At 39.0% G+C, this 16,150-nt stretch overlaps 1 protein-coding gene across 3 annotated transcripts in view; it reads left to right on the top strand.

Annotated features, from left to right (window-relative positions):
* rps6ka1 (ribosomal protein S6 kinase a, polypeptide 1) overlaps positions 1-16,150 on the top strand; it is a 62,377-nt gene that overhangs the window by 11,273 nt on the left and 34,954 nt on the right. The gene's annotated exons all lie outside the window — the stretch shown is intronic.

Here is a 16,150-nt window from a genome sequence, read left to right as displayed (position 1 = left end):
GTTTTACCAACACCCAACAAAAAACGCTTTAAAAAAAAAACTCTTGGCATGCCAAAGTGCACTTGCCCGACGGGAATATCACTGATTGGATTTACTTGCCCCAATTTTGTTTTAACTTGCCCCGGGCCATCGGTACATCGTTATTGTCGAGCCCTGAGTAAGGACCTCAAACAATGCACAACGATGAGCCAATTCAAGAAACAATACAAGCAGTTGATGTTTGCTAAATACAAGGATGAAGAGTCTTGAACCAGTCATGATGTGCTATATATATCACTATATTGACACTTACTATGGTACCCATTATGTCATTGGATGGTCATATCATCAGTATTAAAAAAAAAAAACAACCTTAAACTGTATTATGGAAAGCAGGAAGTGAACAAATGTAACAGTTACTGATTGTAAAAGTACCAGATGGAGGGGTAGGATTTAATAACCTTTGCTTCTTCCTACTCCTTTTGGACATGTGGAACTGTGAACTGATTATGGGATGCATGTTCAAATTAAATAAAACCATTACCATATTTAGATCAAATTGAAAATGATACAAATTGTGTACAATTCTGAACCAAGTACACTTTAACACAGCAACATCAGTACTAGTGTCAGTTGTGACGTACAGTGCATCCGGAAAGTATTCACAGCGCTTCACTTTTTCTACATTTTGTCATGTTACAGCCTCATTCCAAACTGAATTAAATTAATCTCTTACCTCAAAATTCTACACAAAATCCTCCATTATGACAATGTGAAAAAGTTTTTTTTTTGACTTTTTTTTTAATTTATTAAAAATAGAAAACTAAGAAATCACATTTACGTAAGTATTCACAGCCTTTGCCATGAAGCTCAAAATTGAGCTCAGGTGCATCTTTTTTCCACTGATCATCCTTGAGATCTTTCTACAGCTTAATTGGAGTCCACCTGCAGTAAATTCAGTTGATTGGACATGATTTGGAAATATAATAACTGTCTATATAAGGTCCTACAGTTGACTGTGCATGTCAGAGCACAAACACCAAGCATGAAGTCAAAAGAACTGTCTGTAGACCTGCGAGACAGGATTGTCTTGAGGCACAAATCTGGGGAAGGATACAGAAAAATTTTTGCTGCTTTGAAGGTCCCAATGAGCACAGTGGCCTCCATTATTCGTAAATGGAAGACATTTGGAACCACCAGGACTCTTCCTAGAGCTGGCCAGCCTTCTAAACTGAGTGATCGGGGAAGAAGGCCCTTAGTCAGGGAGGTGACCAAGGCCCCGATGGTCACTCTGTCAGAGCTCCAGCGTTCCTCTGTGGAGAGAGGAGAGCCTTCCAGAAGGACAACCATCTCTGCAGCAATCCACCAATCAGGCCTGTATGGTAGAGTGGCCAGACGAAAGCCATCAGACCAGAGAATTTTGTTTCTCATGGTCTGAGAGTCATTCAGGTGCTTTTTGGCAAATTCCAGACGGGCTGCCATGTTCCTTTTACTAAGGAGTGGCTTTTGTCTGGCCACTCTACCATACAGGCCTGATTGGTGGATTGCTGCAGAGATGGTTGTCCTTCTGGAAGGCTCTCCTCTCTCCACAGAGGAACGCTGGAGCTCTGACAGAGTGACCATCGGGGCCTTGGTCACCTCCCTGACTAAGGCCCTTCTTCCCCGATCGCTCAGTTTAGAAGGCCGGCCAGCTCTAGGAAGAGTCCTGGTGGTTCCAAACGTCTTCCATTTACGAATAATGGAGGCCACTGTGCTCATTGAGACCTTCAAAGCAGCAGAAATGTTTCTGTATCCTTCCACAGATTTGTGCCTCAAGACAATCCTGTCTCGCAGGTCTACAGACAGTTCTTTTGACTTCATGCTTGGTGTTTGTGCTCTGACATGCACAGTCAACTGTGGGACCTTATATAGACAGTTATTATATTTCCAAATCATGTCCAATCAACTGAATTTACTGCAGGTGGACTCCAATTAAGCTGTAGAAAAGATCTCAAGGATGATCAGTGAAAAAAAGATGCGCCTGAGCTCAATTTTGAGCTTCATGGCAAAGGCTGTGAATACTTATGTAAAAAGAAAAACTTTTTCACATTGTCATAATGGAGTATTTTGTGTTGAGTTTGGAATGAGGCTGTAACATGACAAAATGTAGAAAAAGTGAAGCGCTGTGAATACTTTCCGGATGCACTGTATGCAATACTTGTCAGAAAGTGACAATTGCTTTGAACACAAGTCAGTGTCCAGTGTTATACTTCACACCCCTTGTGCTAGCATTAAGGAATGCCCTCACACACACGTGACGTTCTAGCTAGAATAGTGTAACTCCAAAATTGTCGGTTCACACTCTAATGCTAGACACTCATTAGCTAGATTCACCATATATTTTTTAAAATAACTTTCACTATATAGTCTTTGTGCATATAAACATGCCCATATTTGTGTCACTAAGAAAGCCTAAAAACGTAAATAATTTGATGCTGAATTCCATATTTACAACCTTGTGCAAATTGAGAGGAACCACTGGAGTCGGAAGTCGTGACAACCTGTGGAACGGCTGCAGGAATCTTGCACTATAGGTGACATGTAATATTCATGCATTGTGTTTATGATCTCCCCCTTTGTGTAGCGCTGGTGCACCATATTACATAATGTCCTCTGTCCTCAGGTCGCAGAAAAACTGAAGAATGTGGGGGGGGGTTGTGATACAATGCGTGTATTAAAACTGTTAAAACCGAGCTAGCTGAACAAAATTGCTTAGCTTTGTATTATAGGTGGCAAAGCAAAGGCATGACGGTCTAGTGGTTAGCGCGCAGGCCATCTATGTGTGGAGTTTGTATGTTCGCCCCGTGCATGCGTGGGTTTCCTCCCACATTCCAAAAACATGCTAGGTTAATTGGCGACTCCAAATTGTCCATAGGTATGAATGTGAGTGTGAATGGTTGTTTGTCTATATGTGCCCTGTGATTGGCTGGCGACCAGTCCAGGTTGTACCCCGCCTCTCGCCCGAAGACAGCTGGGATAGGCTCCAGCACCCTCCGCGACCCTTGTGAGGAAAAAGCGGTAGAAAATGAATGAATAAATGAATGTTTTCTGCATATAAAACTATAATTATTCTCTGTAAAATGTATTTGTTGTTCACATTTTTGTCTGCTTCAAGCGGATTAATTGAATTTGCCTCATTTTTCATTTGCCTTTCGGAACAATTAACAGTAAACAACAAACTAACGACCCGCCCCTGCATATGCGACTTGTCGGGGATTGGAACATGGTGCACTCGGAAGATGAATCACATATCTGATTCATGAAATCTCAAATCCATGTTAATGACTTTCTCTCATTCATCATCAGGTGTATTATAAATTCCCTGTGATACAGATACAGTCATTGACAGCAGAAATGAGTCACTCACATTGTGTGGCTGTGCATGTGTGAAAGTGGTATCATCGTGTGGTTGGTCTCATCCACTTGTCAGCAGCACCTCTGAACAGATGGTGGCGCTGACCCTGTAAAGTGTGTCAAGTGGAATTGCCTGCCTTTTTTATTGCTTGATTGATGGGAAAATGTGCAGTGTAAAAACACAATACATTGTTTTTATAGGATTGCACTAAAGGAGAAGGGGGGGGGGGCAGTCTTTCCTCTCAGACCATCGATCCCCCCGGGCTGCAATGAATTTGATCACACCAACCACTGCCAGTCCGACTAGGACGGGTGCCATTTAGGTCCGTGCCAACTGAGCATGTTGGACGCTTAGGCGACACGGTGATGTGGACAGATGGGACGGACCTAGAGACGCTATGTTGGCGACTATGTTGCCTTTGCCTGAGCTAAGCAGCCTGCTTTATGACATGCTAGTTTATGTAAGCGGTAGTCTATGGTTTCTTGTTTTTGATTCCGTTGCTATTCTGTATACATGTGGGGGGGGGGCACAGTCAACCCAGCAATTTTTCCTCTTTCCAGGGGGTTAAGGTTAAACCCTTCTCCAGGCCTGTTGTGTTGATAGGTCACATTGACATTATAATGCATTTAATTATATGGTTGTGGTATGAGTTGCAGAATTACAGTCATGCCTCGCTACTTCGCATTTGGAACATGGCTTCCTCTCTCGCTTTTGTGTTTTTTTAGGGCTGTCAAAGTAACGGAGGTTTCCTTTAACCTTCCTCTTGTGTTAGCTTTCTGGTATCTCTTATGTTAACGGGTCGGTTTTGACCCATGTATTAAATCAGCTATAAAATACACTAAAAACAATAAGTTACCATTAAATTTGGTTCTCATGTCTTGGTTACTTTCTTAGGCTTCCTCATCCATGAAAATGTTGGTTTTAATACTTTTGGTGTGGTTATGTAGGCCTTTTTTTGTCACTATACCCCTCCATTTCAATTTCCAAAAATGGTCAAATGAACCTCAAAAGAATCATATTAATAAATTGAAGGTTCTTTTGTTACCTGGCTATTACTGAGGGCTATAGAACATATCTCTTAAATCAATTAGTTTTATTTATTTTCTCATTTTAGTACTAATCACTAAAGAAACATTTATGGTGTTTGGGTGAATTTTGACCCATATACTGTATATCAATGTCAAGAAAAGGTAGAAAAAGTTATTGTTTTCAGCAACAGAACTTTAGTATAAACTGAAATCAAAAAGGCGGTCGAGTGGTTAGCACGCAGATCTCACAGCTAGGAGACCAGGGTTCAATTCCACCCTCGCCACAGTTTGCATGTTCTCCCCTTGCAAGCGTGGGTTTTCTCCGGGTACTCCGGTTTCCTCCCACATTCCAAAAACATGCTAGGTTAATTGGTGACTCCAAATTGTCCATAGGTATGAATGTGAGTGTGAATGGTTGTTTGTCTATATGTGCCCTGTGATTGGCTGGCGACCAGTCCAGGGTGTACCCCGCCCAAAGACAGCTGGGATAGGCTCCAGTATGTATGTAGATTGGTAAAGTTAGCTTCAAAGCCCTGGCAGATGGCTCTTGTAGCAAGACCAAAGTTATTAGTATCTACTGTCGCTATGTTTGACTTATCACGGATTACATGGCCTACCAGAGACTAGAGCAGGTATTGTTTTTATTGTCATATACAGTACTACCTTGGCGTAAGAGTGTCCCAACTAACCAGTGTTTTTTATTACATTTTTACATCTCTCTGATGATTTTTGCATTGAACTGTAAGCTAAAAGGCTGGGGAGGTGTGAGAGGCAGGGAGGACTTGCAATATTAGTGCAAACCTGATGTAATTATTGTTGCAGTTACACATCGAATCGTTTAGATTTCCCCTACTTAGTATAGATAAAAACAGATTGCTGCCCCCACCCTCTGGAATTCCTTGCCTCACTCACTCCGTGCTTGCCCTGACATTCCCACATTCAAAAAACAACTCAAAACCCATCTGTTTAAATGTGTTTTTAAATTTTATACCTGACTGCTGTACCCCGCTTTTAGCCTTGTTTTCCACTCTGTTGTGTTTTTTAATGTGTTTCTACTTTTTTTATTCAGTTTTATTTGTATTTTTTTTTTACTGTAAAGCGTCTTTGAGTATCCTGAAAAGCACTATACAAATAAAATATATTTTTATTTATTATTACTATTATATTTCTATATATGATTTAAATGTGATTAATTAAGTTAACTATGGATTAACCACAATCAAATATTTAAATCGATTTACAGTTTTTTTCATGAATTATTTATTGATCACTGTTTTGTGGTTGACTATGGCCTATATTATTAGTCTAAAATATAGAAAAAAAGTCAGATGGAATATTCTGGCTACGAGGCGTCAGTAATGTTACATTGATGAGATATTACCTTGGGTTACGTTGCCTGGAGTCAGCCATTGAATGTTGGTCCTCCCATTCTCTGTAGAAGTCTTGTGTTTTTGGCTTCTTACTTTGTTCTTCTTCCCCATTCTGTATGAAACACTTAAGTTTAGAACAAACTAGAGAAGCACTTGAAGTCATTCACACCAAAATAATAATCCTCAATTTTTTAAATATTTTTTTAATTGAGTCTTTGATGTAGAACCTGTTGTAACCTGTCTCATATTTTTTGTTGTCTGGCCATTTTTTTTTCTGACCAAGTTGTATGCACAAATGCAGAGAATTGTTGTATCTCGCAATGTTAAAGAATTCTTTAAAAATACCCAGACCCAGATGGTGATCTGATGGCATGCAATGTCAGCGGTGGCGATCTCTTTTGTCCCTGCAGTGATAGAAAATAATGGTAGAAAATCTGTTTTGAAAGTCATAGACAGGTTTTCTTGGCTCAAACTATGAAAATAATCAGTTTATTAATGTAGAATTCTACTTTGCCGAAATTCACTTATTGCAGGATTTGCAGGATTTCATGCCCCTGTTGTTGGTACAGTTCTGGTACAGTCCCTTTCACACAGATATCCCACTAAGTTGCCACATCAGAGGCGTCCAGTACGTATACAATGTATTTGTCCGTGCAGTTTTTTGTATGTATTTGCGAGTGCCAGTATCTGTGTCATATAAAATACAGCACACGCCAAAAGTTTGGAGACCTTTCTTATGCCATTCAATGAGAAACCTTTGACTCGTACTGTACTTGTTGAACATCGGTGAGATGATAACCGACACCTTGCACAATAGAAAATAAATAAATACCTGTAGAAACAACATAACTATGCCAGAAATGAGTAAGACAGTGTTGTATTCTGACACCATGGTGGAGCAGATGAGTGCAGGTCCTTTTTCTTTACCAATATGTCATCATAATGTGTTGATATGCAGACCACAATCTTAGTCTCTGCTAGTCCATTTTTTTAGTTTCTCAATGTCAGTGAATGAATCCTATTGATTTTCCGCTTCAAGGCGCATGAAGCAGCTTGAGCGCTTTAAGGTCAAACTGTTAGTTTTTCCCTCCATGCTTGTTGTTAATGATTTCTTCAGTGGGGGTGGCACATGGAGTGTACATGAATCAAAATGCGAAACAAGGAAGGAGGGGGAAGTTGTAAATATTTGATGATTTGCTTTTATTCCTCACATCTGTCGGACGCAGTGACGTCTGATTGAGAGTGAATAATCATTCCCACCCTTCCCACTGGTGACTCAGTGCCACCTGCAATGGCCGCTGGCATTAGTCAGGATCATGCATTGATCCACTGGGTTGGGCTACGACTTGATTTATTATTTTGGATTTGATAAAAGTAAGTACACCATTCACACTCTCTCGAGACAATGTTGTCTCTTGACTAGGGATCGGCCGATATGTTTTTTTTTTTCGGGCCGATGCCGATACCGATTTTTTTCTATCACCCTTAGCCAATGGACGATTTTGCTTGGGCTGATATCTGTGGCCAAGTTTAAACAAATATTTATTGAAATGTAAACACTGAACACAGTAGGATACAGCTTTCTTAAACACACATTTAAACGACATTATCAACTTTATGCAACATTATGCAACAAGGAATAAATATTCAACATATGCAAAACATTTCTGACATAGTTTAAGTTTTAAAGTTTTATCTAGCATCGATGTGAGTGAGATGCCCCCCCCCCTGCCTCCACACACACAAACACATCACACTGACACAATTTAATAAGATATATAAAACATTTCTCTCATCATTAAAGTTTGTGTTGTGCACGCTAAAGACCTCTGATTGCAGGCACGGCTGCTCCAATTCGTTCTGTGTGCGTGTGCGTGCTCGACACGCATTTAACCTCAGCCCGGCGTTGGCTGAATGAAACTCCTACAAACACCATAGGGATTGACAACGTTGACATTAAAACGGTGTTCCTAACAGCTGTACATATTAGCCTCCAACTACATCAACAGCTCCCTAATTCCAACAGTTGGCACTTTTAAAGATGTGGCATTCAGCAGCATACCTGTTTTTCAGACCCACAAACTAAACTATATTTTCAAGCGCGTATATTGCATGCACTTGGCGTCCATGTTTCCTATTTCAAAGCAGCTGGCAAATTTCAACTAAAAAACTTCGCTTTGGTTCCAATTTTCTACAATAAAAGCTCTGATAAAACATTCCACTGTTCTCAAATATCTTACTTTTTATTTTTCTACACATAATAAGATGAAAAATAAACAAACAAATCAAGAATAAAGAAAATCAATCAATCTGTAATAAAAAAATAAATAAAATAATAATAAAACAGTAAATAATAAAAACTTAAGAAACCACATATAGTTGGTGGGTAGACAAATTATTTTTTTCAGATTAAAATGAACAAAGCATTATTAGAGCCCTGTAGACATGACAAAACACGACTATAGTCACATTTATACTCTTTTTATTTACAACATATTGTGCAACTGCAGGGTCTTGAGACACATGCTAACTCGCAAACTAGAGAGCTAGCGACCTAAACGGTAGCCTCCAAGTTATTTCCTTTAAACTTAAATAGCCAAAAACTTACCACTTCCACACGGATAGGGAGGATAACTATTAACAGTTATTTAACCTTTAACATGAACATTAATCAAATGTAATAATTTTTTTCTGGGTACATGACACCATACAGCATCCATATCAAACTTGCGTGGGCCGCACTAACATTAAACTTTCATATCAAGGCGGGGGCCTCAAACTAGTGTCCTGCGGGCCACATTTGGCCCGCGGGCCGCGTGTTTGAGACCCCTGACTTAGACAATTCTATAAAGTCTACAAGTCTAAACACTAGGTCCCGATGAAATCTGTTTTATTTTAAGATTTAACAGTAGATTAACTGAGATTCCCTCAGGACAAGCTGTATACTGACTGCTCTAAATAATGACTTTTATAATATTGTCCCCTGAGAAGATATACTTTAACAATGTGAGATATCGCATATAGCACCGCTCAAGCTATTTATGCTGTTGCGTCTCTGAGCTGTTTGCATATTTCATAAGTGTAAAGTGTGTTTTTCTGAGGAGCATATTTGCATTTAGTACGCATTGGAAAAAGACCTGCGCCTACTTTAGATTATTATATAATGTCAGAGCCCCGTCGAGGAGAAAATGAGGGTCAATAGCTTGCATGCGGCGTCTTTGTCTTTGCGCTTGTGTGTGTTCAAGTTCATGCCTTTATCTCCTCGTCGGGCTTAAGTGCAGCTAATCTGGGTGTGACCTGTGGAACACCTGACTGTAGGAGTGTTGGAGGGAGCGAGGGTGGGTGTGTGACACAGCGCTTTTTTGTTTAAAATATATCTATATTTAGCCTTTTTATAGTGGGGAAGCTAATGGTAAATGTTGCAGGTATTGTTTTCTACATGCGGTTGATGCCGCTGTAAGGGAGATGCCTATAAAAGAAGCAAACAAAAATAGATAATGTCCATTTTATGGAATTAGCGGACAGGAGGAAAGTGATCTCTGTCAATGCTCACCGAGATAACAAGAAATTCAGTCAGCTCGGATTACCGGCATGCTGTTTATGATGGTTATTGTATTGCTTGCTGCTTATATACTCTCATCTTGGTAAAGAAATACACATTTATCTGGGTAATCGAATAGAAAAAGTACTCTGAGCTTGTTTACTTTGTATGTTCAGACAATTGTACGGTGAGAAATGACAGGTATTCATGCATTTTTTTTTTTGCACACTGTATGTTTCTTCAATGGTATTCCCACATGTATACTAACTGGCTCAGTAACGCCGTGTATTTATGTTAGCTGTGCTTTGTGTGCATGCTTGCGCTCTCATTGAGGAATACCCAGGGGAGAGTCAGCGCTATGAACTGGGCCACTTGGATCGGCCATGCGCGGCTAATGAGGTTGAAATGCACTGAAAGAACAATGTCGGGAAGACAACACTGACCGCACATATGCATAGACATGCCCTTCTTGTCATGGGTTAGATACAGTAAGAACAATCAGATTGCGTATATTGGAGCTGAGAGAGGAAAGGTCAGGTGTGATAAGGTAATACAGTAATCTCTTGCTTAAAATTTCGTGGCGTCACTCTAGCACGGTTTTTCAAAAATATGAGTAAATTGCTGAATATGAATAATACATGGTTGAATATGAACATTTAACATCCAATACTTCTCTACAAGAGAGGAGAAATATGATCACAGGGAAGAACTACATTTGAAACACTATGTTAAAAAGCCATAGCATTTCAGCTTTTATTTGGATTTTCCCCTACTTTTCTAGGCAGCTAGTATTCCAATGCTTGTTGTTTTACAGTAGTTAACTTCTTTTTACACTTGGGTGACAATAATACATGTTAATTCATGACAAATACATAATATTTTTTGTTTAAGCATCAAAATCAAATGGCTAACTTATTTTTACACTTTCACAATGTTAAAATGTCTTTGAAAAGGCTTGATAAAGGTTTTATGAAGGTTCCAGTTGATTCTTTCTATTCCCACGATCCCCAATGGGAACATCGCTGAATTTACTGCAAAAAAGGTCAGTAAGGATAATTCACAATGCCGCCTACAGAGAACATACTAACTCCTTATTTCTAAAATCACAAATACTTAAACTTGCTGATATAGTTCATCTTCAAACAGCTAAAATAAACAGCTCAAACAGCTAAAAATAACCAATTCCCTAAAAATGTCATCCAATACTTCTCTACAAGAGAGGAGAAATATGATCTCAGGGAAGAACTACATTTGAAACACTTCTATGCTAGGACTACGTTAAAAAGCCATAGCATTTCAGTATGTGGAATCAAACTATGGAATGGATTGAGTAAGGACCTCAAACAATGCACAACGATGAGCCAATTCAAGAAACAATACAAGCAGTTGATGTTTGCTAAATACAAGGATGAAGAGTCTTGAACCAGTCATGATGTGCTATATATATCACTATATTGACACTTACTATGGTACCCATTATGTCATTGGATGGTCATATCACCTCCTACTTCGGTACGAGGTACGTTATTAAAAAAAAAACAAAAAAACGTAAACTGTATTATAGAAAGCAGGAAGTGAACAAATGTAACAGTGACTGATTGTAAAAGTACCACATGGAGGGGTAGGATTTAATAAGCTTTGCTTCTTCCTACTCCTTTTGGACATGTGGAACTGTGAACTGATTATGGGATGTACTCAATTGTAATCTGATGCATGTTCAAATTAAATAAAACCATTACCAACATTTTTGCTTCAATCAAGCCTTTTCAAGTGTAGAAGTAGCTCAGAAGACACATTCAAAGACACTGTGAATTATATGTTATATACAGTATATTCCACAATGGTCACTAGGTGTCGTTTAGTAAGACACACAAGCACCAGATGTGATTGCCGGAACTTTTATCGCAGATTAAAATGTAACTGTAATGTTGTTCATTGTTTCCATACCCGACTACTATAAGTGAAGTTAGATTCAATATTAATAAATTGAATATTTTAGTACTTAGATTAGTTGAACCTGTTTAGGTAGTTTTTTTTTACCATTATTAGAGCTGTAGACATGAAATAACACCCCATGATACCCAATATAGTAGACTTAATAATAGAAACACACATGTTAGCATTGACAGCGTACTTCCTTGTGGCTATTGTCTCAATAAAGTAACATTACTGACATCTAGAGACCAGTAGAGAATACTACTCTACTGCATTTCAGTCGCTTTATTAACAAGCAGCAAACAAATGCAGTGATTTGTATTGAAGTATTGTAATTATTGTAATTGTATTGTAAGTATATTAGTATTGAAGCTATGCAAAGACAAAATATTGTCTTCCCAGTAGGGCCTTAGTAAATTTCAGCATCTAGACTAGAATTTGTACAACACACACACTATTGTCGGACATCTGAAACTTATTTAAAATTAGTGAAAAATAGTTAATTTTTGGAACGTTTGGATAAGTGTATAATATACGAGTGGTTGGTCTATATATTTTCCACTTAATCGCCTTCATTCCTCCCATGTTGGCTCATTTTATGGCTTGCTGAGCTTTTATGACTGGTGCAATTAGATTGATCAAAGTCCAATCAATAAGCCTGCAAAATGCAGGCACTTTTAGATGGTGTGCCATTTAATTACCAGAGAAAACCCATATATTTGAATGATGCATTTACAGTGTAATTGCATCGAAAAGAATGCGGAAAACGATGCGTACCCCAACGACGTCTCGCACTGTAAAGCCTGTTTGTTTTGTGTTTGGTTGTCAAGGCCACTGCTTGTCATTGTGTGGACTCCGTGCCTCAACTGTGCACAGTCGAGACAGGAAGCAGGAGAAGGAAGAGGGTATAGAGGATGTGAAAATACTGTTGTACTGTGTTTTTAAAAATGGCAGCAAAAAACAGAAAAGGACTCAGACTTTGTGGTGTTGTACTTATCACCAGAAACCGCTGCGAGAACAATGTCCATCATTAAAGTGACGTTGCACTGATTTAATTGTCTATTTAGTGGTCATAAGGAGTTTCACATCCCTTCTAGTCTTAAATGTCTGCTCAAGGTTGAAAACTGCTCTTTTTTCCTATACAGAAAGCTTGCATTTAATGTGGAACAGTGGAATTTCAGGAATTTATCAGGAGGAGGGTGCACCCAAAATTGGGGCCGAATTCCAGGACTTATTTAGCGCACGTTCTCTTGCATACAAGAGCAAACGGTAGAAGTAATTGAGGTCAAATGACGTGCACTACATGGTGGCAACCAGCAGAGGTGCTGTTGATTCAAGTCTTACAAGATTGTGATGGAATTGAGTCAGTGATAGCTCTTCAACCCCCCAATGTGGGGGTCGAGCACTTGGCAGGGTGTGGTGAGTTTGAGGTTCGTAAAGTGTGGGCCAAATTTTGGGATGAGTACCGCCTCAGTACAGATTTGGGAGCATGCAGACACTATGTAGTACTAGTACATTTAAACATTTACACTTCATGTATGTGATCGGTATTGATATCAGTATCGGCAGCATCAAATCTTGATCAGAACATCCCTATAAAAAATAATACATATTTAAATATTCAAGCACACATTTTTACGGCAGAAAAAAACATTGAAACATTTACACTTTAATCCTGGCTGAGGAGTTTGCTCCTTGCCCGCTATTACATTAGTTCTGTTGTTGCTGTGCTGCAATATACTGGGTAATAAATGACCATATGGCCAAAGACAGCTACATGTTCTTTTCCAGTTTCTCATGCACTCCAAATCATTACTCGAGTTTCCAAATTAAGTTATGTTGTTGTCCCGCCCCGCTTTTACTCATGTTTTAACTGTGTATTAACCAATGAATGTTGTATTTTGGTGTGTCTTCTATTCTGTTTACTTGCTTTATTCAACTTCATTCTTCTGTAAACAGCTAGGAGACCAGGGTTCAATTCCACCCTCGGCCATCTCTGTGTGGAGTTTGCATGTTCTCCCCGTGCATGCGTGGGTTTTCTCCGGGTACTCCGGTTTCCTCCCACATTCCAAAAACATGCTAGGTTAATTAGCGACTCCAAATTGTCCATAGGTATGAATGTGAGTGTGAATGGTTGTTGATCCTTTTTTTTTTTTTTTTTAATAATAAGGTTTTGTCAATATGTGCCCTGTGATTGGCTGGCGACCAGTCCAGGGTGTACCTCGCCTCTCGCCTAAAGACAGCTGGCATAGGCTCCAGCACTCCCCACGACCCTCGCGAGGAAAAGCGGTAGAAAATGAATGAATGAATTATTTTTATTATGTTGTAATTTTCAGAAATAAGAGCCCCTCTCCAATTAAGAGCATGTCGTCTTTGGGGTTTAGATAAATAAATGCCCCAGCTATAATTAGAGCATTAAGGTCAGGGGTGCCCAAACTTTTCCCACCGATGGCCACATACTGGAAAATGAAAGGATGCCTCTTTGATATGTTGTACAGCAATACATGTAGATATGCTAAGAAGTTATAGATATTAAAGACACAATGTCTTTTTTTCTACATTTTAAATACACTTTTTGTAATAAATTTTCTTTTTGTAATCTTGTGACTTTATTCTGATATAACTTTCCCCCAACCTAATTTTCCTAGAATTGCAGCTTTATTTTGTTTGTCATAATTTTGCAACTTCTTTTTTAATATTTCAACTTTATGCCACTAAAATTACATTACTCGTGAGTTTATTTTTGTAAAATGAAAAACTTTTTTTCTCATATTTTGACTGTGTTCTCACAAAATTCCAGCATTTTTTATATTATATTATATGGTATAATATGGTATTGTTCATTCATTCATTCATTCATTTTTTACCGCTGATCCTCACAAGGGTCGTGGACAAACAACCATTCACACTCACATTCATACCTATGGACAATTTGTCGGCAATTAACCTAGCATGTTTTTGGAATGTGGGAGGAAACCGGAGTACCCGGAGAAAACCCACGCATGCACGGGGAGAACATGCAAACTCCACACAGAGATTGCGAGGGTGGAATTGAACTCGGGTCTCCTGGCTGTGTGGCCTGCACGCTAACCACTCGATCGCCATGCAGCCTATTACCATAATATATTGTACATACTTTTGTAACATTATAACTTTTTTTTCTGAAACCTAAATTTCCAAAAATTGCGATTTCTGTTTTTCATAATATTACTATTAATAATCTTACTTTAATATTTAATTAATATGTAATGAATGCCAGCTAGTGTGGCTGTGCAAGTGTACGTTGAAACCTCACTCCCTCAGCCTTAAAGGAGAACTGCACTTTTTTAGGAATGTGGCTAATAACTTGATTCAAATTAGTTGTTTTTAGTTGTGGTCACATGGTTCCTGTGTGTAGTTGGACAACAAAAGTGCCTTTTTAGTTTTCAAGTTTCAGTGTATGAATCATACTCTTAAGATGCACCCCACAAAGAGCAAACAACTCTTATGTTGTCCCAAATGCGGAGAGGCAGCTAAAAGTTGTGAGTCAGCAGTTTGTGACGTGTTTTTGCATCTCTTTTGGGTGCGTCAAAATGAGCGACTGATCTAAGCATGTCTTTTGTGTGTCGCAATGAGTCTCTGTTGCTTTTCTAGATCTTGTTTTTTTTTTTCTTCGCATTCAAATCCAAGTTTATTAACCGTGCTGGTGTGGTGCAAGTAACATTGTAACCTTCTTGACCGTTAAGAGACGACTCTAATAAAACTAAAATAAAGTAAAACTACTCAAATGATGCCATGTTATTATGTTGGCATCTGTGTGATAACTAACACCACAGCTTATTCTGCTTTCCCAACAGTACGCCGCAGTCATGTCTACGTATTTCTGGTTCTATGTTTACCGTCACACACATTTTGTCATCATTGATACGAGTCCATGGCGAGGCATGACAAAAAAGCAAAAGAAGCTATCCAAGAAAGCCAAATGACTGCAATATAGTATTTGTGGCGTTGGGTCGCGGGTGATGGGGATTTATCTGTGACGGTCCAAATGTATTAGTAGCAAGCCGCTACAAATAAAGAAATGTAGTGGAAACACTGTAAAAACATATTTCAAGTAGTTAATCATTTACAAGCTGACACAACTGTATTTACTCAACATTAAAATTTTATCATAAATTAAAACAGACTGGGCTGCACGGCGGGCGACCTCACAGCGAGGAGACCAGGGTTCAATTCCACCCTCGGCCATCTCTGTGTGGAGTTTGCATGTTCTCCCCGTGCATGTGTGGGTTTTCTCCGGGTACTCCGGTTTCCTCCCACATTCCAAAAACATGCTAGGTTAATTGGCGACTCCAAATTGTCCATAGGTATGAATGTGAGTGTGAATGGTTGTTTGTCTATATGTGCCCTGTGATTGGCTGGCCACCAGTCCAGGGTGTACCCCGCCTCTCGCCCCAAGACAGCTGGGATAGAAAATGAATGAATAAATAAAACAGACTGTTTTGGAAATCCAAGAGAGTTGAAATAGCGTCAGAATCTAGAAGCATTAGAAAGTGTGTGTAGCTGCTCTATAGGAGTCCACAACTCAATTCAAAGCACAGAAAATTAGCACAATAGGTTCGCTTTAATCTTGCCTTTCGGGCACATTATTAATGTCTGTCCTTGTTCTCCGAGGACAATTAAAATGCTTCATTGCATAAATAAATAGAGTAACAATGTCACATTTGCCTAGTATCTGTCTACTCAATCATATCATGTAAAACCCCCATTAATACTCCACATTACTATCACAAGTTTGAACACATGGACTTTCTCAGCTGTTTGTCATTGTTTTTTTCTGTACGTTTAAAAAAAAAAAAAAAAACCGATTACACGTAGAAGGTTCTCCCACAAGGGAGGACGTGCTAGATTATTACCTCCGCCA

The sequence above is a fragment of the Doryrhamphus excisus genome, linkage group LG14, assembly GCF_037039965.1.
Source record: "Doryrhamphus excisus strain RoL-2023G ecotype Guam linkage group LG14, RoL_Dexc_Guam_v1.1, whole genome shotgun sequence".
NCBI classification, from domain to species: domain Eukaryota; kingdom Metazoa; phylum Chordata; class Actinopteri; order Syngnathiformes; family Syngnathidae; genus Doryrhamphus; species Doryrhamphus excisus.
This window is presented reverse-complemented; position numbering and strand designations above follow the sequence as displayed.